This window comes from Ahaetulla prasina, chromosome 2, assembly GCF_028640845.1.
Source record: "Ahaetulla prasina isolate Xishuangbanna chromosome 2, ASM2864084v1, whole genome shotgun sequence".
Lineage (NCBI taxonomy): Eukaryota > Metazoa > Chordata > Lepidosauria > Squamata > Colubridae > Ahaetulla > Ahaetulla prasina.
This window is the reverse complement of record NC_080540.1, coordinates 123,313,167-123,337,018: the sequence shown is the minus strand read 5'-3', so window position 1 is coordinate 123,337,018 and position 23,852 is coordinate 123,313,167.

Sequence of the window (23,852 nt, the reverse complement as noted above, 5' to 3'; positions counted from 1 at the left end):
TTTTCCTACTTTTTTATTGATTATGAAGGCCACTCCATTTCTTCTGAGGGATTCTTGCCCACAGTAGTATACCTGATAGTCATCTGAATTAAATTCACCCATTTCTGTCCACTTTAGTTCGCTGATTCCTAAGATGTCGATGTTCAGTCTTGTCATCTCTTGTTTGACCACATCCAGCTTGCCTTGATTCATGGATCTTACATTCCAGGTTCCTATGGAGAAAAAATCTTTACAGCATTGGACTTTCCTTTCACCACCAGATACATCCACAGCTGAGCGTCCTTTCGGCTTTGGCCCAGTCGCTTCATTCTTTCTGGCACTACTAGTACTAGCCCTCCTCTCTTCCCCAGTAGGATATTGGACACCTTCCGACCTGAGGGGCTCATCTTCCGGCGTCATATCTTTTTTCCTTTTTGTACTGTCCATGGGGTTTTCATGGCAAAGATACTGGGTTGCCATTTCCTTCTCCAGTGGATTACGTTTTGTCAGAATTCTCTGCTATGACCTGTCTGTCTTGGGTGTCCCTGCACGGCATAGCTCATAGCTTCATTGAGCTACGCAAGCCCCTTTGCCATGACAAGGCAGTAATCCATGAAAGGGGCACATGACTTTATAACGTAGCAATTGCATACCAGGCACTCCCCATTGCTCTTGTTAAATGAATTTCATGGATCATTAGCTAAGGATCCACCTCACTCCAAACATTTCTAAGTTTGGTCCCTCCCAGCCATGACCCTCAGTTCTTCTAAGTGTCTGTCTCCTTTTCAACTCCTACCTACTGTCTATTTCAACCATCTCTGACGTTGCACTAGGTCATCTTCTGACCTATTTCAACCATCTCTGACCCTGCATCCTGCCTTGTGGGGTGGCAAGCAACCCCAGAACTACACAGGTCTGAGACTCTTGCCATACTGCAGCTCAGGGGCTTCTTGGTATGCTACGGCTCTAGAGCTGCAAGAATCCCTGCGCCACAGCCCACTGCAAAGCTGCAACCACTCCTAAAAACCTTGGATGCCCCAGCCTGCCCCAGCAGCATGGCATGGTGTGAAGTTGCAGATAATCTCAGCCTGGCCCAGCAGCACCATATATTATTATTATTATTATTATTAATCACATTTATGTACCGCCCTATCTCCCGAGGGACTCAGGGCGGTTATATACACCTTCAGCTATCCTGGGAAGCCACAGCTGCCTCAGCCAAGTTCCAGGTGCAGTCACCCTTGCCACTCTGCACTCCAAGGCCCCTGCTGCTGCCCTGTGGTCCTCTCCATCAACTAATCTTCATTGTCTTTTTTCTCCTACTGCTCAGAGGTGAGCCCACCCTGGCTCTTTATGAGGCAACTGCTGTCCATATGAGCCATCTTTCCCAGGAATGAAGGCAGGATAAGGTTGCAGGATCCAATCTGCCTTGGTCACCGGAACCAGAGGTTTAGACTTCCAAGCTTTCAAATTCATGCTGGAGCCCATCCTTAGGGAATTTCTGTCTGCCAGAGAGCAGTTCCCTGAGGATCGGTTCCAGCACAAGTCTGAAAGCTCAGAAGGCAAAATCTGTGGTCCTGGTGACCGACTCAGATTGGATCCTGTATCTTCCCCAAGTGTCATGAGGAGACCACCATACATGACCTGGGGAAGAAAACTTGACCAGTAGTTGCCTCACAATGGGTAAGGCTGGGCATTCTTGGTCAGCAGTGGATGCAATCAGCTAGGGTGGCAGGGACCACAGAATGCAGGGGGCCTAAGGAGAGTAATTGGGTGAAATAGATAGACAGATGGAGCAACACAAGTTTCCCTATGGTCATAAGAGCAAACAGGCTGCCAATGCCTGAGTTTTGATCATGTGACTGCAGGGCCACTACAATGTCAGGGATTGGTTGTAAATCCCTTCATCTGATGCTGCTATAACTTCAAACAGTTACTGAATGAATTATTATTAAGCAAGGCCAGTGTATATTACTTTCTTAATATTTGTGATTCCTGTTTGCAAATGCCTGTGGGGTGTCACATACTTGGATCCTATTCTGTGATATTATTTGTGGGGGGAGGGGGGACTTGGGTCATTTTTGCTGTTTTTTGCTTCCAGGAAGGCTAGTGAATATGTACTATGTTTCTTCAATTGGACTGGAATTAATCTAGTTTATGCCTATTAAATTCTCTAGCAAATGGAATGGTTCCTTTTTTTTTCTGCAGAAGAAAGAATACAAAAATATCTCTCATCTTCAATTGGATGAACTTTCCTGAAAGGGTCGAAATCCTCTATCTGTTTGGCAAGGAAAAGTATTATAATGGTAAGATGAATGCCACTAAGAGGCCAGGCTTTTAATCTTTCCCTGAGGTTTGAAGAAGTTATTATACTCAGGTGAAAAGATTAATGCTTCCATTATTTAATGTATCTCACAATTTTCCAGGCTGTTATAGCTCGTGGCATCTGAGAATGTCCAAGTTTTGAAGAAATGAAGGGAAGCTGCTACTATCTTGTCTCAGATAGAACTTTGAGAAATGCCAGCATCTGGAGAAGACCAAAAGGTTAAAAAAATGTCTTAGAAATAGGCAATGTCAAACCACTTCCATATTTTCATATTAATAAAGTGATTTTTTTTCTTTTTTCCATTTTTTAAAACTTTCTAATCCTTTCTGCAACTATGGGATTTTCCAGTAGTTTTGTATGCAGTTGCTAATGAGCTCTGGCCCTCCTTAGCTCTTCTGAGTTCTGCCAAGCTCAGCTAGATGCTACCATCTCCCATAACTATCTGTAGCTCTCACAATCTCATTTAAAAGTTTATCTGTATTCTAAGTTGTTGTGTCACACCTTTCCTTTTTCTTCTTCCTTCCTTCCTTCCTTCCTTCCTTCCTTCCTTCCTTCCTTCCTTCCTTCCTTCCTTCCTTTCTTTCTTTCTTTCTTTCTTTCTTTCTTTCTTATTTTCTTATTTTCTTTTCTTTTTTTTGTACCTTCAAGTTAGTTTTGTCTCCTGGCAATTGCCTGGAGACGTCTGTGCCATTTCCTTGGCAATGTTTGTAGAAGTGGTTTGCCATTGCCACCTTCCTAGGACTGAAAAGGAAGAACTGGCATTTGGTTGTGGCTCCATATTATTTTACATATTTAAAATGGACAGTTTAATTATTTGTACTGTGTTGTACTGCACCGTATTATTATTATTATTATTATTATTATTATTATTATTATTATTATTATTATTATTATTATTATTATTATTATTATTATTATTATTATTAGTGAAGAGAATCAGCTACATATATATTTAAGAAAATTAAAAGTGCCTGACATTTGAATAAAAAAATGTGATGTAGGAGACAGGACAATAAACAGTTGGACTTACGACATATTTTATGGATGGATCACAAAGCCATTTTCAAATAAAAATAGTTGCCTCAAATTCCTCGTGTGTCTAGTCACACTTGGCCAAATAAAGTATTCAATTCAATTCAATATGAAAGAAGACAAAAAATATCAAATGTGAATATCTACTCAAGCAGTTTACTCTCCTCAGGATGGTGACTTTTTGAGACTGTGATCAATTTCAAAGTCTATAATAAAAAAAACCCATTTCCTTATTTCAGCGAATCTTCCACTTATTACAAACAATAGCTCCATCTTTATATAAGGAAATCCAGTCCCTGTTTTTGCTTTGACACTATCAGATTTAAGTTTATTAGTGGCTTGGCCATTGGTTCAATAGCGCACTGATAACTCTGCATTAGTCTTGACTGTTATGTATTGAGGGTTATTAAATTGGCTGGCAGGTGTATAAATCTATCTAGCAACACCTCCTTCTTTCTCTTTGCAGTTTATTTCCCTCCACTCTCTGCTAGGATACTACATAAAGGAAATAGGGTGTATTGACATGTATTTCAGAAAGGCTGGCAACAAGGGAAGACAATTCCAAGTGTATGTTTTTTTTTAGTTAGGAGTTGTTTCCTGCAACAAAATAAAATCAGAATTGACAAAAATGGAACACTCAGAGAAAGGGATAGTGAGCGAGCAAGGTGGGAATAGTTGTAAATAAAAGTAAAATAGCTGAGAAGATGAAAGAGGAAAAAATGAAGAGGATGCTAAAGATATGTTCTGTCATTTTCCCGTGGGGTATTTTTGAATGTCTTCTCCTCTTTAATCTCTGGACAAAATATGTTATTTTTCTGTTCCAATCATATAAATATCTGACCTTGGACCTTTCCATTCTGAAGAAATGACAACCTGATTAAGTATACTGACTTTTCTATTGATTGCATAACCAGATCCTTTCTGGTTATCCATGCGTGATTGGCAAATGTTAAAGTACAGGGTTTTAAATTAATGACTTTAATTAATCATTAAGGTCCATTGATTTCAATGGGTATAGTTCATGGATGAGTAAATCTAGATTTCACAAATAATCTATTAGTTGCTCTTGGTGTTAGTATTTTCAAGATAACTCTAAAGATTCCATATTCTGAAATTTAGGTTTGGCAAGAACTCTGCATATTTGTGTGTGTGTGTGTGTGTGTGTGTGTGTGTGTGTGTGTTTAAGATTGATGTATTCTAAATCTTTCAAATAATGCTTGCTGCGTATGAAGAAAGAATGTAGTGACTTGTCAGGTTGAGATTAGATTCTTCCAAGCAGGCAAAAGGTTTATTGATGGGTGATAGGATTTATAACTAATCTTCAGGGAATGGCAGAATCAGTTACAGAATATGGTTTATGATCTGCTATCCCAGCATATTATGAAGCTCATATGTGATTTAATTTCAGCTTTATTTATAACTTTGTTGTATACTTTTTCTTGTCTGAACTAAAAGAGTGCTCCCACAAGCAAGTTGCCTTGAGAAAGTCATGGAAATTGTGAGCACCGGGAAGAAATGGAACCCAATTCTGTTTTTAAATCATAGATAAGTCTTTATGTCTAGGTTTGGATGGACCGTGGGAACAATTCTTGCATTATTGTGTAAGAGTTATTGTAATGATTCCCCAACCATTATTGCATATGGTCAAGAGTTAATGAGCCTGCCTCTTCTGAAGCATCAGAGCGAGAAATAATCACTGGGTTCATCTGATTCAATGCCCCATATTATCACTCTTTAGTCAGAAAATACACTTTATTAATGAAAATACTGTCTGCACTGTCAAACATGCTTAAAGAAGGAGCATATACTTCATTCTAACATGCATATAATGCACTACTTTTTCATTATATACCAATATGGTTTGTATTTGGGTCTTCCATAATATTTATCTAAAAAATATAATATATGATAAATATTACATACTTACATATTGGGATTTTGCACATATACAAAACACACTGGGTACTATGAGACCTGGGGGCAAAGCTGTACATTTCTGTAAGTATTGGACACAATTTTAAAAGACCTGAAATTGGGAACTCTATGCCTCACTGGGTTTTTCATCACCATTGCCATCATCAGCATCACATAATATTGAGAAAAATATGTTTTAAACACTCAAGATAAACTCATTCTGCACAACCTAACTAGTTGCATCGTTTCGATATCCAAATATAATCTATTCAGATTCCCACACACTGCAAAAAGTCATTGTTTATTTAACAATGATTTGTTAAACAAATCTCAATCAGCTGGTTTCACTCAACACACTCACCACATTAAAAAAAGAAAACAAAAACAAAACCACAAATGACAACATGGTATATGAATTTGGTCACTATATGAATCTGCTGCTTTTTGTGTTCTTTTGATTTTATGTACATTGATTTCTAAACCAGATTTCAAAGATCACATGGGAAACATGGTAGAACATAAGACAAACTAATCCATCCAAATTTTCAGTTGTTGTCCACACTTTATATGTCAACAGCAGGTCCTTCTGAAACAAAATGGCTTCTGCTCTGCCCTTCTCTCCTTTAATCACCATAGCATTTTGCATTAGCCGATGCTTTTAGGCCAAACTGAAAGGAACAGAAATTATATTTCAATATAGTGACTCAGAGATTCTAGATTATGAATCACTAATCTGGTCCAGAAAAACAAATCTGTAAAAAGCTCCTTCTTGCCATAAAAGGACATATCTGCCCTTCCAAGGGAGTGCATTTCATCCAGAGCAACCAGTCCTTCTATCGTTACCCCTCATCTATTCATTAGCTTGAAAACAATCCTGAGCTTTGGATACTTTCTGAACCAAGCATCATTTTTTTAAGGTGGGTCTGATTCTGACAAGTCCATGTTGACCAGCATCAGACTCCTAGCAAGAGCTAACTAACTGAAGGCTCAGTAAGAAAAGTTTAATAATTTTTCTACTGGAATGAATGAATAAGAAGCTGATGAGTAAAGGAAAACCTCACCAGCTATTCTGCTGACTTCTTAATCCAAACAGCTTTTACCTCTCCTCCTCTTTGTTTGAAAAGCAAACAAAGCTCACAGTATTGCCAGGTCCAGCATCATGTTGTGATGAGTGATATAGTTGCCTAATAACATTCTGCCTTAACTGGGGGAGAAAACAAAACCAAGAACCTGATTTGCTAAGTGTGCAACCTGACTCAATGCATGGTGCATTTGAAACAGTATTAGGAAGGGCAGCACCAATTAAAACCAGATTTAAAGCCTATGCTTTTAGTAGTTCCTGAATAAATTAAGTGGAGCGGTTTCCTTTGCTCTTGGAGGCAGCTGCTTTGGGTCCATCACCAAGATGCAGTTTGCTTGCACATGGCACCTGCAGGCCTCCCAAGATGGCTTCGGGAGGTGGAACTGAGCCAAGTACAGCAGGCTTGTGTGCCTACCCTCCAGGCTAGCAGCTGTGGAGGTATGAAATGCTGACACACCAGCTGCCAGGACCATTTATAACTCTGAGATTGCTCTCTCAGGACAATAATGGATGTTGGACAAACGACGATAGGGAGCGAAAAGTGCTATTAGTCATTACTGAAACTTTGCATTGCTCTCTGGCCAGTGCTAAAGCCATAAAGTCAGCATCCAATGGGCAAGCTTCTCCTCACCTCTGCCTCTGAACTAAAAGCTTTGGGAAGGCAAGCTGAAGTGCCATCAATCCTGAGGAGGCTGACAGTCAACATTTGTCACCGAAACATTTAAGGCTTGGCTTAATCTCTTCCTTTTGGAGAGTTCATCATAACAAATAACTGGGTGGCTTAACCTTGGCCAGCAAATCTCTTTTCTCACTCCAGCTGAAAAGAAAAAGCGGTTGTCGGGTTGGACTGCTGGCTTGCAAGCTGGCAATGTTTTTGCCTTGTGTGGTCCTAGACGCATCCTAAATGGATCCAGAGTCGGCCAATGTTTATGTGTTCTGATTGTTACTGAGATACTGGCTCGGCCCACACATCTTAAAATCTTGCACATATGCGCATTCCCTGTTATCCATTAATCTTCTACTGTGAAGCAAAGGAAACTATTTGTATTGCGGATATTCTAAAGAATTGTTCCTGGATTAATAGTTCATTTAGTGATGTTGGATCTGTCCCTCAGAGTGAATTAGTGATTTCAATTGTGGGATAACTTGTCCTGAGATGGCATCCATCCCAGAAGCTCATTCAGGAATAAAATATTCCACCTGCTGGAAAAGGAAAGTTGTCTCCAAATTGTCCACTTAAAAGGAAGCTCAATGGTCAGAGAATACAAATTATAGATCTGGAGCACCGTAAACAGAAATTGGGTTCACATATTTTGATAATGGCCATTTGAACCCAAACTTTCTTTTTTCTAAACTACAGTTTGAGGGTGAGAAATTCAACAAATCCTAACTTATTATCACATGCCGGGTCAATGATATTCCTGCTTTAATACATAGAGCAACACAAGAATGGTTTGACACATTGTCTAGACTTTATAAATGTCAACGTTTTGTTGACAAATATTCTTCTCAACTCTATTACATCTCTGAAGCAGCAGCCATATTAGACATCAACTCAAACCAAATTTAGGTAATTTATATAGTGTAGATAGGATGCTGTGTGCCACGTAAGACATCAAATAAAAAGCAGATGCTTAAGTCAGTTTCAATATTTAAAAATTAAATATTTAAAAATATTTAATTTTGTGGCTAGTTTCCACAAAAATCCATGAGATAACTTGGGCACTTGGTTGCGGTCCACTGAGAAATAGTTGCTGAGATCAGACACAAAATTCCAAGCACAAGCAAAATTAAGCTGCTGTGTAGAATAGTCTGGAATGGAAAGGGATTTTTTTTCCCCTTCCATTCAATTCTGTCCAATTCTCAGAGACTGCCTGGACAAGTTTCTGCAGTTTCCTCGGCAACATTTTTCAGATGTGGTTTGCCCTCGCCTCTTTCCTAGAACTGAGAGAAAATGACTGGCTGAAGGTCCCCTAGCTGGCTTTGTGCCTAACGCAGGACTACAACCCACAGTCTCCCAGTTTCTAGCCTGATGTCTCAACCACTTCACCAAATTGGCTCTCGCAATTCTGAGAAGAGTCGCTGGCATAAAGGAGAACATTAAATCTACTCTTATTGATCCATTACAGGTTCTGGAGGAGGTTCTATGCCGTAAAGGCGAAGGTCTGTGGATTGTTACTTGAACATGTCTGGCTTTTCCATCTTTAAAGTTTGCTCATCTTGTCAAATGTTTTCTACCTCAAGGGAACTTTCCTGGTTTTTCTCGGTTTGTTGTTTCCAAGGACAATTATCCAATTAAAGGCAAGTGATGCTGGAACGACACTATGTGAACAGCTGGGATTTTGAGATAGATTCTAGAGCCACTCATCACTCTGAATAAAACACCTGGAGCCATTCACATGGTTTCAGCATTATTCTCTTTTTACGTAGCTCAAGAGTGCTGTTCGGGATAAATAAACCACATTTCAATGCACTTGAAGCACGTCACTTTAGGCATAGTCCCTTTGTTTCCTAGAGAATTAAATATGATATTTTTCTCGGATTCAAAAGCATTCTTGTCTCATGATAGAAACTATTACAGCTTTTAATTTGTCTTCTAATTTCCAAACACTTGATATTTTAAGGTTTGGTGATGAGGGAGGGGGGCGGCTTAAGGAAAAATGTGTGTGATGGGGTGGTTAGCTTATTTTGTTATTGGTGGGGGCGGAGATTCCTGCTTTTGTTGTGGTTTTTCCTGTTGTCTATCTTTCTTGATTCTGCTTTGAAAACAGCCCAAGATATGGACTTTCCTTCCTGATGTCTTCTCTTGCAATTTCCATGATTGCAAGAAAAAAAATGCACAATCAGAGAAAGGACTTTTACTTATGTACTATGTAAGCAGTTTTTAAATGCAGGAACCCGTCCTCGTTAGGAATATGTACCGTATATACTCGAATATAAGCCGATCCGAGTATAAGCCGAGGTCCCCAATTTTACCCCAAAAAACTGGGGTAAACTGGGGACTCGAGTATAAGCCGAGGGAGGGAAATGAGGCAGCTACCGGTCAGGGAAAGCCTCCCTCCCTCAGCCGAGAAGGCTGGCGGCTCCCCCGCCCCGCCCTCTCACTGCACCGGCAGGGCTTCCCCGCGCTAATGCAAAAGCCCGGCAAGTTTGCACCATCCGGTATAATGTGAAAAAAAGGAAAAAAAAAAACTCGAGTATAAGCCGTATATACTCGAGTATAAGCCGAGGGGACGTTTTTCAGCACAAAAAACGTGCTGAAAAACTCGGCTTATACTCGAGTATATACGGTAAGTCATTTTAAAAGATCAGCTCATTTTCATCAAGCAGCTTTCTGTTCTAGCATTTCTTCCTAAGGGTTTTTTTTCCCCCTTTCCAAAATCCATAAATAAAACAGGGTCCAGGTGTTGAGGGTTCATTGCTTTCCAAACACTGGACACACCACCGCACACACAATGCTTTACGGCAGCACACACATTCCCCAACAATAGACTATGGCTCTCTCCCTTTCTAAGATTTGCTAGGTGATATTGCCATGTAAATATGTCTTTAATACTCATTGCTTTAATACTTAGTTCAAACAAAAGTATATCAGTCTATTGTGTGGCATTCAACCTTTGCCTCCTTCCAAAATTTCTTACACTAGTTGGAATGGGGTGCTGTTTCAGTATGGTTGTTCCACTTCTAGTTGTTTCTGACACCGGCAAAGCTCCAGGCAAGACCCCCACCAGGATATGCTGCTCACCATAGCTTGTGATCCTGAATGATAGTCCTCTTGCCTGCTTGTAATAGCAATAGCGATAGCACTTAGACTTATACCACTTAACCTTATACTGTTCTGCAACTCAACAAGACAGACACAGACTTCAGAGGATAACTAGAACTGCAGAAAAAACAATTGCTACCATTGCTACCAACCTGCCTTCCATTAAGGACCTGTATACTGCACAAGTGAAAAAGAGGGCTGTGAAAATATTTACAGAACCTTTGCATCCTGGACATCAACTGTTTCAACTCCTACCCTCAAAACAACGCTACAGAGCACTGCACACCAGAAGAACTAGACACAAGAACAGTTTCTTCCTGAACGCCATTACTCTGCTAAACAAATAATTCCCTCAACACTGTCAAACTAGTTACTAAGTCTGCACTACTATTAATCTTCTCATCGTTCCTATCACCCATCTCCTTCCACTTATGACTGTATGACTGTAACCTTGTTGCTGGTATCCTTACCAGTGGTGGGTTGCCTCCAGTTCGGACTGGTCCTATAGAACTGGTAGTAAAACCGACGGGAGGCTCCTCCCATTGACTCAAACGTCATCAAAATTCTTCTGTGCATGCACATGCACAGAAGAGCGCATACAGGCATGATGTGAACTGGTAGTAAAGGTAAATAGAATCCACCCCTGATCCTTATCCTTATATTGTTATCTTATAACAATAATATTGTTATATTATATTGTTTCCTAATATGATTTAATTGCTTATTTGTTCCCTATGACTATCATTAAGTGTTGTACCTTATGATTCTTGACAAAATGTATCTTTTATGTACACTGAGAGCATAGGCATACACTGAGAGCATAGGCATCAAAGACAAATTTCTTGTGTGTCCAGTCACACTTGGCCAATAAAGAATTCCGTTCTGTTCTGTTCTGTTCTGTTCTGTTCACAGTGCTTTTACAGCCCTCTCTAAGCAGTTTACAGAGTCAGCATATTGCCCCCAACAATCTGGGTCTTCAGTTTACCAACTTTGGAAGGATGGAAGGCTGAATCAACCTTGAGCCTGGTGAGATTTGAATTGCCAAGTTGCAGGGAGACAGCAGTCAGAAATAGCCTGCAGTACTGCAATCTAACCACTGTGCCACTTTAGCTTATAGCTGCCAATCTTCAGAGGCCATCTCTACTTTCACCTCTGCACTGCCAGTTGCTTACCTCTTTTCCTCTGAAGACCTCCCACTCTGTCTTAGCATTTGAATTTGTGACTTTACTCACCTGGGTGAGGTGAGGCTGCCTCTGAAAAACTGCATGTCCTTGAAAATACCAGGATGTGGCTCAATTATTGCTTGTGAGTAAAAGTTCTGAGTAAATGAATGAAATCCATGAGTAAAATGGTAAGAAGCATTTCTGCCTGGCTGCAGCTATCCTTTCCAAGTGCAAACAGCAATCCCAACTTCGCTCCTTCATACCAGGCCAGATGGATTTTGCAGCTCCTTTTCTTTAGTGTAAAAGGTGGCCGAGATATTTCTTCCAACTTAGCTTACCTTTTGAAATCCTAGAGTACTTCTAGGGATGTAGGGGGTCAACCATTTGTCTGAAACGTTATAGGGTTTCCTGCTTGAGCAGGATGTTGCATTAGAAGACCTCCAAGGCCACTTCCAACTCTGTTATTCTGTCTTTGCAAAGGATTCCTTCTTTTTCGTGTTGCCTGGGATGACTTTTATAGGCAGGCTGCAAAAGTGATAAAAAAATTGCACGTACACACTGCCTGATCAATCATTGCTCATTTGGGGGTTAATAGGACACAAGCCATACCTGCAACATTCTGTAGTCCACATTCAACTGTCCTGCAGTTGGAAGAATTTAGTTGGATCTGCTGGAGGAAGATACCAAAAGAAATATAGCCATGAATGTTGGATAAAAGCTCCATTACAACCTTCCCAAATGTAAAAAGACTCCTTTCTTTTCCATGATTTGCATGTAAAATTGTGAGATTTCACAGAGCCTGCTTTCTGAGAAATGGATTTCTGTGTCTGCTTGTATTCTCCAGAGAACAACCATTTGCAGAGTCTGTTGGAAAAAACAAAGGGGCAGGCTCTGAAGATCTGACCAGGGAAGATGAGTCTGTTAATGGAAATATTGATTGTCTCAGAGGTTCAATGCTGCCAACCGCCCTGCGCATATGGTACCAGTTTTATTGATATATGAATAAGATTAAACATGACACCTGTGTCAAGTAAATCCCCAGGTACCATTTAACTAACACTTAAAGCAGCTGCTTTTGAAGGATTACCTTCAGGCACAGGCCACCCAAGCAGAACAATATCATCACCATAAGTACTTTCCCAGTTGTCGACAAATGGGAATTCTTGCCGTATGGCAGCAATCATTACACTCTATTAGTGCTAGCCAAAGAAGGGGGCACTTAAGGCCTGGATTCTCACTCGGCCTTACATGAAGGCTTCCAAAAAGAGTCATTGATGATGAAGCCCAATGGCTCTTTTTGCCACAATCCTCCATTGCAGCCACTGAGGCGGTGCACCATTTTGTGGCTGAGTTGAGAAAGAAAGAACAGTAGAGTTGGGAGGGATGATCCAACAAGGTGATAACAAAATGAGGTCTAAAGTCACATAAACCTTTGTCCTCTAAGGGAAAATTTTAAAAAGTTGTCAAGTTCCAAACTTCTTCTTGTTGTTCTCCTTTATCATTCTCCTGTTTCTGTATTTTTAATAAATTCTGGCAATAGCAAGATTTTTGAATAACTTCATTATCAAGGACATCCTAACTGACCCAACCTTCTTATTTATATCTAATTATGTTGCAGAGCACAGAAAGTCAGTTCTCTCAACTTTTGAAAAAAAGGGGGCTTCTTTTCCAGAGTTTGGAATCAATGGGGGTGTATACATCAGCGAAGATTCGGTTTGGTAGTGAAATTGTCTTTTGAAATTCAAGATTCAGTCTGAATCAGTTTGAGGCATAGGATACAATGAATAAGCATCCAGTTCCCCATAATACTAATGTTATGCAATGTTATAACACTACCGTTATTGCACATACATACACAATGATAAATTTATATGGAGATTCTCAGTCATCCAGGCCATGGTTGTCTCTTCCAGCTCTGAAGAAATTTCTTGGATGAGAAGTGAAATGTCTTCAAAGAAAAACAAGAAAGTCTAATTGCCTCTTGAAAAAGCACATTTGCGACACACACTATGGCACTTTATGTTATAATGAAGTAGTTTGTATTATATGCAATAGCTTAATAGCACACCCATCTCAGATCCTTTCACACGAGGGTATTTTTTTTCTCCCTTTCCATTTAAATAAATTCTGTCAAAACAGGGAGACAAAAATAAGAGCTGCATTTTTCCTCAAGTGTTCCAGCAGGCCAAAGAATCAACTGGCCAGTTACTCGTCGCAAAATATATTGCCCTTCCAGGTTTTTTCTTGTATATGGAATAATGTTATAATGTGTGAGAGTCTTCAAAGCCAGACAACCTGTCATATCTTCAAATTGTCTTTGAATTTTTCTGAAGAGAATTGAAAGTATCCAATTTGATTTGATGCTTCAACCAAATCTGAAGACTCCCTGAAGTTTCAAAGATTTGATTGAATATCCTTTAAATTAAACCACCTGTTTGAAGATCCATAGAACCCTAATAACAAATTGATGAGTTAATAGTTTGACTGTCTAATTTCAAAAAGTATATCATAGAATAAAGTAGCAAATGGAATTATTATAAGTTAGAAGTAAAATCCTTGAGGCTTTGTACATCACCTGAAAGACAAACACAATGGATCGGGAGTCTCATAGTCTGAAGGTGCGGGTGGCCTCATGGATTATAACACACACACACACACCACATGGAGTGGGAGTACACATTCTCCATCTACATGATACCAGGAATTTATATGCTGCCATTGTGATGGCCACAGGCACTGATAATTTTTAGCAAAGGCCTATGCAATTTTATAAAGAATAGGTCTAATAAAAATCTAGACAGCTAAAAAGCAGAGACATTACCTGCCAACAAAAGTGTGTATAGTCAAGGCTATGGTTTTCCCAGTTGCAATGTACGGCTGTGAAAGTTGGACCATAAGAACGGCTGAGCGCCAAAGAATTGAGGTCTTTGAACTATGGTGCTGGAGAAGACTCCTGCGAGTCCCTTGGACTGCAAGGAGATCAAACCAGTCAGTCCTAGAGGAGATCAGCCCTGACTGCTCTTTAGAAGGCCAGATCCTGAAGATGAAACTGAAATACTTTGGCCACCTAATGAGAAGGAAAGACTCACTGGAGAAGAGCCTAATGCTGGGAACAAATGAGGGCAAAAGAAGAATGGGACGACAGAGAATGAAGTGGCTGGATGGAGTCACTGAAGCAGTAGGTGTGAGCTTAAATGGACTCCAGAGAATGGTAGAGGATAGGAAGGCCTGGAGGACCGTTGTCCATGGGGTCGTGATTGGTCAGACACGACTTTGCAACTAACAACAACAAAATAATTGAGGGCTATTTAGTTGAGCAACAACTGAAGAGTGTTTGATGCCAAAGACGTATGATGGCACAAATCAAATAAGTGGAACAAACCAAAGCTCAGCATTTGTACATTTGTATGGATTACAGCAAAATTAATACCTTTCTTGCCTTCCATCCTTCAAGTAAAAATGTAAAGCCCTTTCCTTGTTGCTCAGTTGGAGCTGATTTCAAATCCTGCTCCAGAGTCCCAGAACTTTCACCTACATCCAAGAACTTTAAAAGGAAAACAGACTGTAAATTAGAAATTGCATCGTAATACATTTCGATACAACACTAGCAACCTTTTTAGCAGGTGGAGTTTTGCATGGAATGATGAAATGTTTTGCCAAAAAGACCCATTGCCCTTTCAGGGTCTTGACAACTATAATGCCTTAAAGAGTTTATGACTGACCCAGATATGTCAAATATTGAGGGCTAAAGTAAAAATATCAATGTATTTGTGAAATTCTTCCATTACCATCATCATCATTCATTATGCAGGTCATTAATGCCACAACTTGCCACAGTATGCCATTGGTAATCTCAGTTACTAAATTAAATGGATCTTCAAGTAGATCCATCAATAATTCATATATTCTTACAGCAAACATAGTCTTTGTTATCTTCCTGCATTTAAGTGTTTTTTATGTCTATCGAATGAGGCAAAAATGAATATTTATACATGTCTGTATTGTGCTGTCTCAGACGAGTCCGTAGCAGTTTAGAAAAAGAAGGAGAAAAAGATAAGTATTGCTTTAAAATATAGAAATAGAATTAACATTGCTTAAAAACAATACTCAGGAAAAACAATATTAATGAGAAGGAGAAGCAAAACTCAGCTGAGCCTTTCATGAAAATGATCTCTTAAATCTGGACCAAAAAAAAAATAGTTAAGGAAATCAAAATAAATCTCAGGCAGATTTGAATCTGCCTAGGTCATACAATAGTCATTACCCTGTGTCTCTGCAAACATCCATGCCTTCAACTTTTTTCTAAAATGACAAGTGTGGTGTCACTGAGGCATCTTCATTGAAAGGATTCCATCATAGGAATTGTGCCGTTAAAAAGCCCAGACCTCCGGCTGCAAACTCTTGTTGGCCAGACCCAGTAATGTAACTGAGGTGTTTCTTCTTAGAAGGTTCTTAATCTAGATTCCACAATAAAATCTTAGATATATAATACTTTGGGACACTATAGCCCTCAATTTTTGACATATCTGGGTCAGTCATAAACTCTTTAAGGCATTATATTTATTAAAACCCTTAACAGGGCAATGGGTCTTCTTGGCAAAACATTTTATGTTTTGCAAAACATGCAAAACACCACCAGTTAAAATGGTTTCTAGATTTGTATCAAAATGTATAACGGTGCAATTTCTAATTAAGGTGCTTGCTATTTTAATTCCAGTCCTGCTTTTCTTTTTTGATTTTATAATTTTAAAAAAATATGAAGATTTTCCTAATTTGCAGTTTAAAATATACCAAGGAGATGGTTTTCAGTTCTGCATTATCAGTTTTATTTTGGGGTTTTGCATTTTTCTTTCTTTCTCTTTTCAGTATGAAGCCAGTTATTAACGTGCTGGGATGATATTAAAGAGGCAGTGGAATGATTATCATGCATTTTAACTAGTGTGTTTTAATACATGACTTGAATCTTTTTAATCAAAGCAGCATTTATGGTAAATCAACAAAAACAAGGCAATATTTTTCTGGAGAGATTGCAAACCTTAATTTTATCTTAACTGCATTATAGTTTTTAAACTGAGATTCAGGTTGCTCTAGAGCAGGGATGTCAAACTCATGTCATCACATGACATATCGGGACTTTTTTGCCCTTTGCTAAACTGGAGGTGGGCGTGACCAGCATGTGACGCATCCGGCCTGTGGGCCATGAGTTTGACACCCCTGCTCTAGAGTTTAATGAAGGTCCCCTAGTGGGACCTACAGGGTTGAGTTTTCTGAGGAATTGTATATCTGTGTTGTAAAATTTTAGATAATGGCTGAATGTTCATAAACTCCCTTTGCTGCCACACTGAGTGATAATCTAGATTTTTACAAGTCAGATAGGGTAGACCTTCTTAAAGACTGGGTTGTTTATTACTTTTATGTAATAAACATTTATGAGGAAAGAATGATCTTCAGCTGCATCATTAAATTGCTCCACAATCTAGGCTGTATTATTGAGAAGCAAAACTAGCTATCAATATTAATAACATTAAGACCCGGAAAAGAGCCATGAAATGAACCACATGGATATAGTGGTTCTGCATATTATCTGGTCTGATCCAAATAGTATCATACTTTCTATAACATAATAAGGAATTTGAATCGAGTCCAAAAATCTTTTTGTAATCAAAGCAGTTATTTCAACACAGAGTAATTGATGTTCCCATATCGTCCTTTTCACCCCAAAGACAATCAGATATCATTTATTTATTGGTTCAGTACATAAATTTCCTTCATTCAGAAACTTAAACTGTGTACAGAGTCCTCCCTCTTCCTAGCTTTCCCTGCAACAACAATCTAGTAACTTAAGATTTAGGGGGAAAAGAGTGACTGGCACAAAGTCCCTGGATTAGCTTCCATGGACTAGAAATTGGTTCTTTCTGTTGCCAGTCCAATCCTTTAGCTACATTAGCACTGTTTTCAGCCTGAGAGTTCAGTAAAAAAGAGGCATATCTGGAGGTGCAAATCACTCCTGATCTACACAGAATCTTTTCCAGAAGCTTCACATACATTTTAAATAACAGGCTAGAAAGAACTGGGGTATAATCATTCCAACATATTCCATGTGTAAAGACTGATTATAGAAGTCAGACTAAAGAAGATATGCACCTGGCTTAAGACATTATCCAACATCTTATCCAGCATCCAACATCAAAGCTTTTTCCAGATTATATTCTTTCCTCTTTGAAGGTGTTGTGCATTCATGTTGTGAAATAGATCCAAGCACATTAGTTAGAACAATTAATCAGTGGGACAACTTGCCTCCAGAAGTTGTCGGTGCTCCAACACTGGAAGTTTTTAAGAAGAGATTGGACAATCATTTGTCTCAAACAGTATAAGGCCGTGATGGCGAACCTGTGGTACGCATGCCAGAGGTGGCACAGAGCCCTCTCTGTGGGCATGTGCACTGTCACCAGCCACTCTTCTGGTCTTCATGCGCGCCGGAGAGCTGGAAACCCAAAAACCAGCTGGCTGGTGTGCATGCAGAAGAGCAGCTGGCGATGGCGCACATGCCCACAGAGAGGTCTCTGCATGCCACCACTGGCACACATGCCACAGGTTCTCCATCACAGACGCACCGACCACCTGGTTTTTGGGTTTCCGGTGCCCCGGCATGCACGAAGACCAGCTGGTCAGTGCATGCATGCATTCCGGTTTCGGCACACAGTGCCGAAAAGGTTCACCATCACTAGTATAAGGTGTCCCGCCTGAGCAGAAGGTAAGACTAGAGGACTTCCAAGGTCTCTTCCAACTCTGTTAATTTATTTTATATTTTGGAACAGGGAGTGAGCAATCTTTGGGATTAAACAGTTTACTGGTAAAGAATGGCACCTGTTCTGAACCCATTCATTCACAAATATACCTTACACAGAGACTTTTGCAGTTATCTCACCCCTTTTCTTTGCTCCTTCCCATCCATCTTTTCCAATGATTCAGTGTAGTCAATAGAATAAATGAATTGGAGGGTACTTCAGAGGTCTTCTAGTCCAATCCCCTGCTCAAGCAGGGAACCCTATACCACTGGACAAATGGTGATCCAATCTTCTCTTTAAAATCTCAGTGTTGGAGCATCCACAACTTCTGGAGGCAAGTAGTTCCACTGATTAATTGTTCTCACTGTCAGGAAATTTCTCCTTAGTCCTTAGGTTGCTTCTCTCTGTGATTAGTTTTCATCCATTGCTTCTTGTTCTGCCTTTAGATGCTTTGGAGAATATGTTGATCCTTTTTTTTTTTTGTGACAGCCCCTTAGATATTGTAACACAGCTATCATGTCACCCCAATCCTTTTTCCCCCATTAAACTAGACATACCCAATTACTGTAACCATTCCTCATTTTAGCCTCATTTTTGTTGCTCTCACCTGCACTCTTTCTAGACTCTCAACATCTTTCTTTAACCTGGCAACCAAAACTGGATGCAATATACCAAGTGTGGTCTTTCTAAGGCATTATAAAGTGGTACTAACACTTCACTCCCTCTGTTAATGCAGCCTAGGACTGTGTTGGCTTTTTTGGCAGCTGTAGCACAGTGGTGGCTCATATTTAAGTGATTGTCCACTAGGACTTCAAGGTCATTCTCACAGTTACTATTGGTAAATACAACCTATTCTATGCATTTGGTTTTTCTTACCTAAATGTAAAACTTTACTTTTCTCTCACCCTTGAATTTCATTTTGTTAAATTGGGCCCAGGTTTTTGATATCCTTCTGTATCTTAAGTCTATCTTCTGGAATGTTGGCTATTCCTGCCAGCCTGATGTCGTCTGAAAATCATTGTTTTCTTCTTTTCATTAGAAATTAGGAATTCAATTAAACTAGTAATGTTAATTAACCAGGAATGGCTTGTTTTAGTCATTTTATCATGTTATAGAGGCTCTGCAATGTGACAATTAAAACAGCCAACCTAGGGAACAGCACCATTGTTCCATTACAGTGGTGTCAGGTACATAGGCACTGACTCCAGTATAAAGTTATGATATATGTAGGACAGCATTTATATGCAATATTTCTCCATACTTACATTTGTTATATAGGAGATTGAGAACATCCAAACATCCAAACATCCAAACCAGTGGTGGGTTTTTACTACCGGTTCTGTGGCTGTGGCTTGGTGGGTGTGGCATGGCTTGGTGGGTGTGGCAGGGGAAGGATACTGTAAAATCTCCATTCCCTCCCCAATCCAGGGTAAGGTTACTACCAAATCCCCATTTCCTTCTGATCAGCTGGGATTCAGGAGGCAGAGAACAGATGGGAGCAGGGCCAGTCAGAGGTGGTATTTACTGGTTCTCCGAACTACTCAAAATTTCTGCTACTGGTTCTCCAGAACTGGTCAGAACCTGCTGAAACCCACCTCTGATCCAAACCCAGCCAGGGGTTTCCAATGACTACACAGTCTCTATAGCAGTATAAAACTGTTACCGAGCTCGTTGGTACATTTAGGTCTGCATGTGTGTGTGTAGTTGTGGTGGTGGCAGTCTATGTGCTGTGATAGAAAGAGAGAGAGATCAGCAGATAGTTTAATTTCCTTGTTATGACAGGTGGAATTAAAAACAGGGAGGAAAGCATCTCATCCAATCTCATCCCAGCATGACTCCAGTGACCTCTTGAGGCTTTGAAAGAACCTTCAGAGTCCTCTGTGACTGTTCAAGATGTGACTTCAGGCCAGCCTTTCTTAATAGACAGCTTTAGTGGCCTAAGATCTTTTCATTAAATAGGAAAAGACATCCCTGTCTTTCCCTTTCATAATATGTGCAATTCAAAGAATTGTGATCAAAGTTCTGGAAATTAGTTTGTTGACGCAGGATAATGAGTTTCTCTCTTAATGTGTGCTTCAGAAAGGATCTGGACATGTCACCATTGCCACACGAGCTCCTGCTTTGAATATGCAGAAAGCATTTTTAGCCCATCAGGTGTCTTTTGTGGTATTTGCTGGCTCTTAATGTGTCTTAACTCCTTCTGTGGTTAGAAACCTGTGCGATGATGGGAAAGACGAAGAGAAGATAACAGCCTTGTTTTTAACAAGCTTGGATAATTCAGGTGCAGAGATAATAATCAAATCCAAAAATAAAACCCCAGGGTTCTGTAGAATGCTGCCTGATATATTTGCTGAATAATTTAGTTCTATCAGTAGGTAAGGAAGCAGGCAGAGCAAAGAGAAAATTAGCAAGTCACATGTACTGTTATTATAATGCTGTGTTCTTTTGGCATTGTTTTTCATGCTGAGTAAGATGAACATACTGCAGGAAAAGAGGATGTTACAGAGAAAATTAATAGGAAGTGTTTCAAAGGAAGCAGATGAAGTTGCAACAAAAGCTCCATGAAAAGTTATTGTTGTTGTTGTTGTTGTTACAGATGCTGGGCAAAGAATGAAGCTCCCAGCCAAAATCCCAACATAGATATTTTCTATCCATGCACAGTGCTGAAATGATAGACTTTGTCTTGGGAAATGAGAAATCATTGACAGTCAGCAAGATAAAGAAAGAGAGTCAGAAACTGGGTTTCTGCAAAGCAGTAAGTAAGTCATAATTTAGTATGACTGATATTACTTACCATATCTTATAAATCCAGCCATTACAATTTGTAGACTCTAGTTTCTGATTTATCATGATGAGCAAACCAGGCCATTGTGGGTTCTTCAATACATGTCAATTAATAATGTAGTTTAGCATGGTGTGTAAATCCAGCTGATCAATCTATGGTACTCTAGAATCCAAGGTTAACTTCTATATGTAAGAGGTGGATCCATACTGATTCAACTCAGGTGTGTTTTTGTGTCCCCAAACAGTGTCATAGCTTCATCTTCAGTTCCAAGAGTATCTTCTGCCTTCAAGGTAGAATGGACTTGGATGAGCAGCTTATATAACAAGGAAAGTGCCAACTGGAGGAAGGACAGTCTGGGAAAATACTGTGGGTTCAATACAGCCTACAATACAGCATGCAGATCTCTGTTCCTCACCATTGGACCTAATGACTCCAAATGACAAATCTGCATCATGACATCAGTCCTGCCTTTTTGTATGTCCATTGCAAATACAAAAGGGGTAGACTCTGTGATGTGCTGGTCTTTATTCTCTCCTTGCAGGTGCCTATGCATGGTCAAAGAGTTGTGCAGGTGAGATGGACTGTCTAGAAATTTGATAAATAAGTAAAAATCATGTTTCAATGTATTGCATGTTGTCAACAGTAACAGAATCCAAGACACTGGTGAGGTTAATGATGAAAATGGAAAATCAGCAAAAGCTGTAGATACTTTATTCAGTTCTGTCTTAGTGGAATGGGTGAAACTCAAAATTGAACTATTCTTTAACTGCTTAGCAATTGAACCAGAACTTGAGATGGTTGCTTTGATTCTCTCTCCCATTCACTTGTCTTTGTAGACTAGATAGGATAAAGGATAAAATTAAAAAATCATCCTCTCATTCACTTTGATGCAGGATCGCTTCTCCCTGGCTGACTGTATTAAGGGAAAGACAAAGCTAGCTCCTATAATTTACATGGGACAGTTACCTCAAGGATGACACAAGGTAAAAAAAAAATTAGGTTATTTGGAATAAGCAGGGACCCAGCTTTATTTAAATTGACCCACATCATCCTTTTGAACTTCTATAAATTGTAAATCTTTTTTTTTTTATAAATCTATAAAAAAAAACCTTAAGTAGCATATCTCCAGGGTACTGTCCTTATGTTTAGACCAATGGTTCTCAAATATGGCAACTTTAAGATATGTGGACTTCAACTCCCAGAATTCTTCAGCAAGGGGAAATAAAGAATGCTGGCTAGGGAATTCTGGGAGTTGAAGTTTACATATCTTAAAGTTGTCAAGGTTGAGTAACACTGGTCTAGATAGTATTTTTCTGCCTGGTGAATTTGGGAAGTGATGAAACTATCCCACCAATAAGAGAGGACTGAAAGTCATTACTACAGAAATATCTCTTGGTGGGTTCTTGGTGACCAAATTATTACCTTAGTCACCCTTTCTTGTCAGAATTAATATGCTCACCTGATGGGTGTATTGACTTCTTTATAACAATCACCCCAAATCTGGTGCTTCCAGGTGTGATGGAATACATCTTCTAAAATTTCTAGCTAGTAGATATCCTAGTCAATACTTCTTACAGCTATCAAACCTACTGTGGAAATCCAGAAAACCACAAAAAGCTTCCAAATTATAGTTGTCAATCTTTTGCTACCATCTAGCAGTCTTTTTTTTTCCAGCCATAGCCGGCCTGTAGCTGGATTGCCTGCCTTATACAATATTCTTTCACTTAGAGCAAGGTTACATTAATTTCAGATGAATGATTTTCAGTATATACCTCTAGTGTATAAATTCTGATTCAATTTGAAGAACTTCAGCTAGTATAAGAAATCAGATGTCTCTACAGATTGTGAGAAACGTATGTCAGCATACCTTACTTTGGCTTCAGGTAAGATTAAAATTATTATTTACTTATGCAAAGAGAGATTTGTACTGCAATCTGCCTATTTATCTGGCAATATATCCCCCTAAATTCATTTATAGAACTTACCCTCAGCTAGTCATTTATCAGATTTTATAGCTAATGCTAATTGAAACGTTCAGGAAAAGGGAAAAGTTAGTTATCTATCTATAAAATGGTGAAGAAAGATTAGTATTTCACAATTCATAAAATCTTTGTATATATGTGTGATATTTCCACTGGAATTTTTATGCACAGTTTCTCCTCTTGCATTATGTTATCATTTTTATAGATGGCTCAAAGGCATTCAACCATACCAGTTCAGGCTTGATTTGCATAGATTGCACCATTGCCATGAGCCTTCCTAGGGAATCATCCATCTTCGCAGAATTATGAGCAGTCTCCCCACTACTCACTTGGTTACATCAGAATATGGTAATTGGAGAACTTTTTCGTGTACTCTGCTTCAAGTAAACTAGTTGCAGCAATTGTTCCAATTCTGTCCGCACAGCCTACTTAGACTTCCTATGATTTGATTTCAACCAGCCTCCATTTAGTCTCTTTTCTAAAGTTTTCAGCCACTAAAATTTGTCATACCTACAATTCAGTTTTTGAAAATTGATCTTCACAGACTTTGCATCTATTCCCAGGTTTGAAGCATATGTAGACCATGACAGATTAATCCATATTGTCCATAAAAATGTGCACAGTGCATTTATATGCAGTGCCTGTATATGCATGTGTAAGTAAGTATGTATACACACACACACACACACACACACACATACTCACACAATATAGAAATATGGAAGACATCCGACTTTTGAAAGTTCCAGCATGAATTGATACATTCAATCAATTTCAAATTTATGGACAGACTGGAACCTAATTATCAATTACCTTTTTTACACGTCACAGATTCCATTTTAAAGGCAGAAAGAAGCAAATTTAAAAATTAGAAATGTGTAAAGTCTATCCAATCTTGTTTGAAAGAATCTATTTGGAGCTCTGAAAATCTTCCATTGTCCAGCATATACATGTTATGGAGGAAGAGATGGAAGTGGAAGGAGGAGGAAGAGGCAAAGGGGGAGGAAGAGGAGGAGAGGAAGAGAAGGAGGAGAAG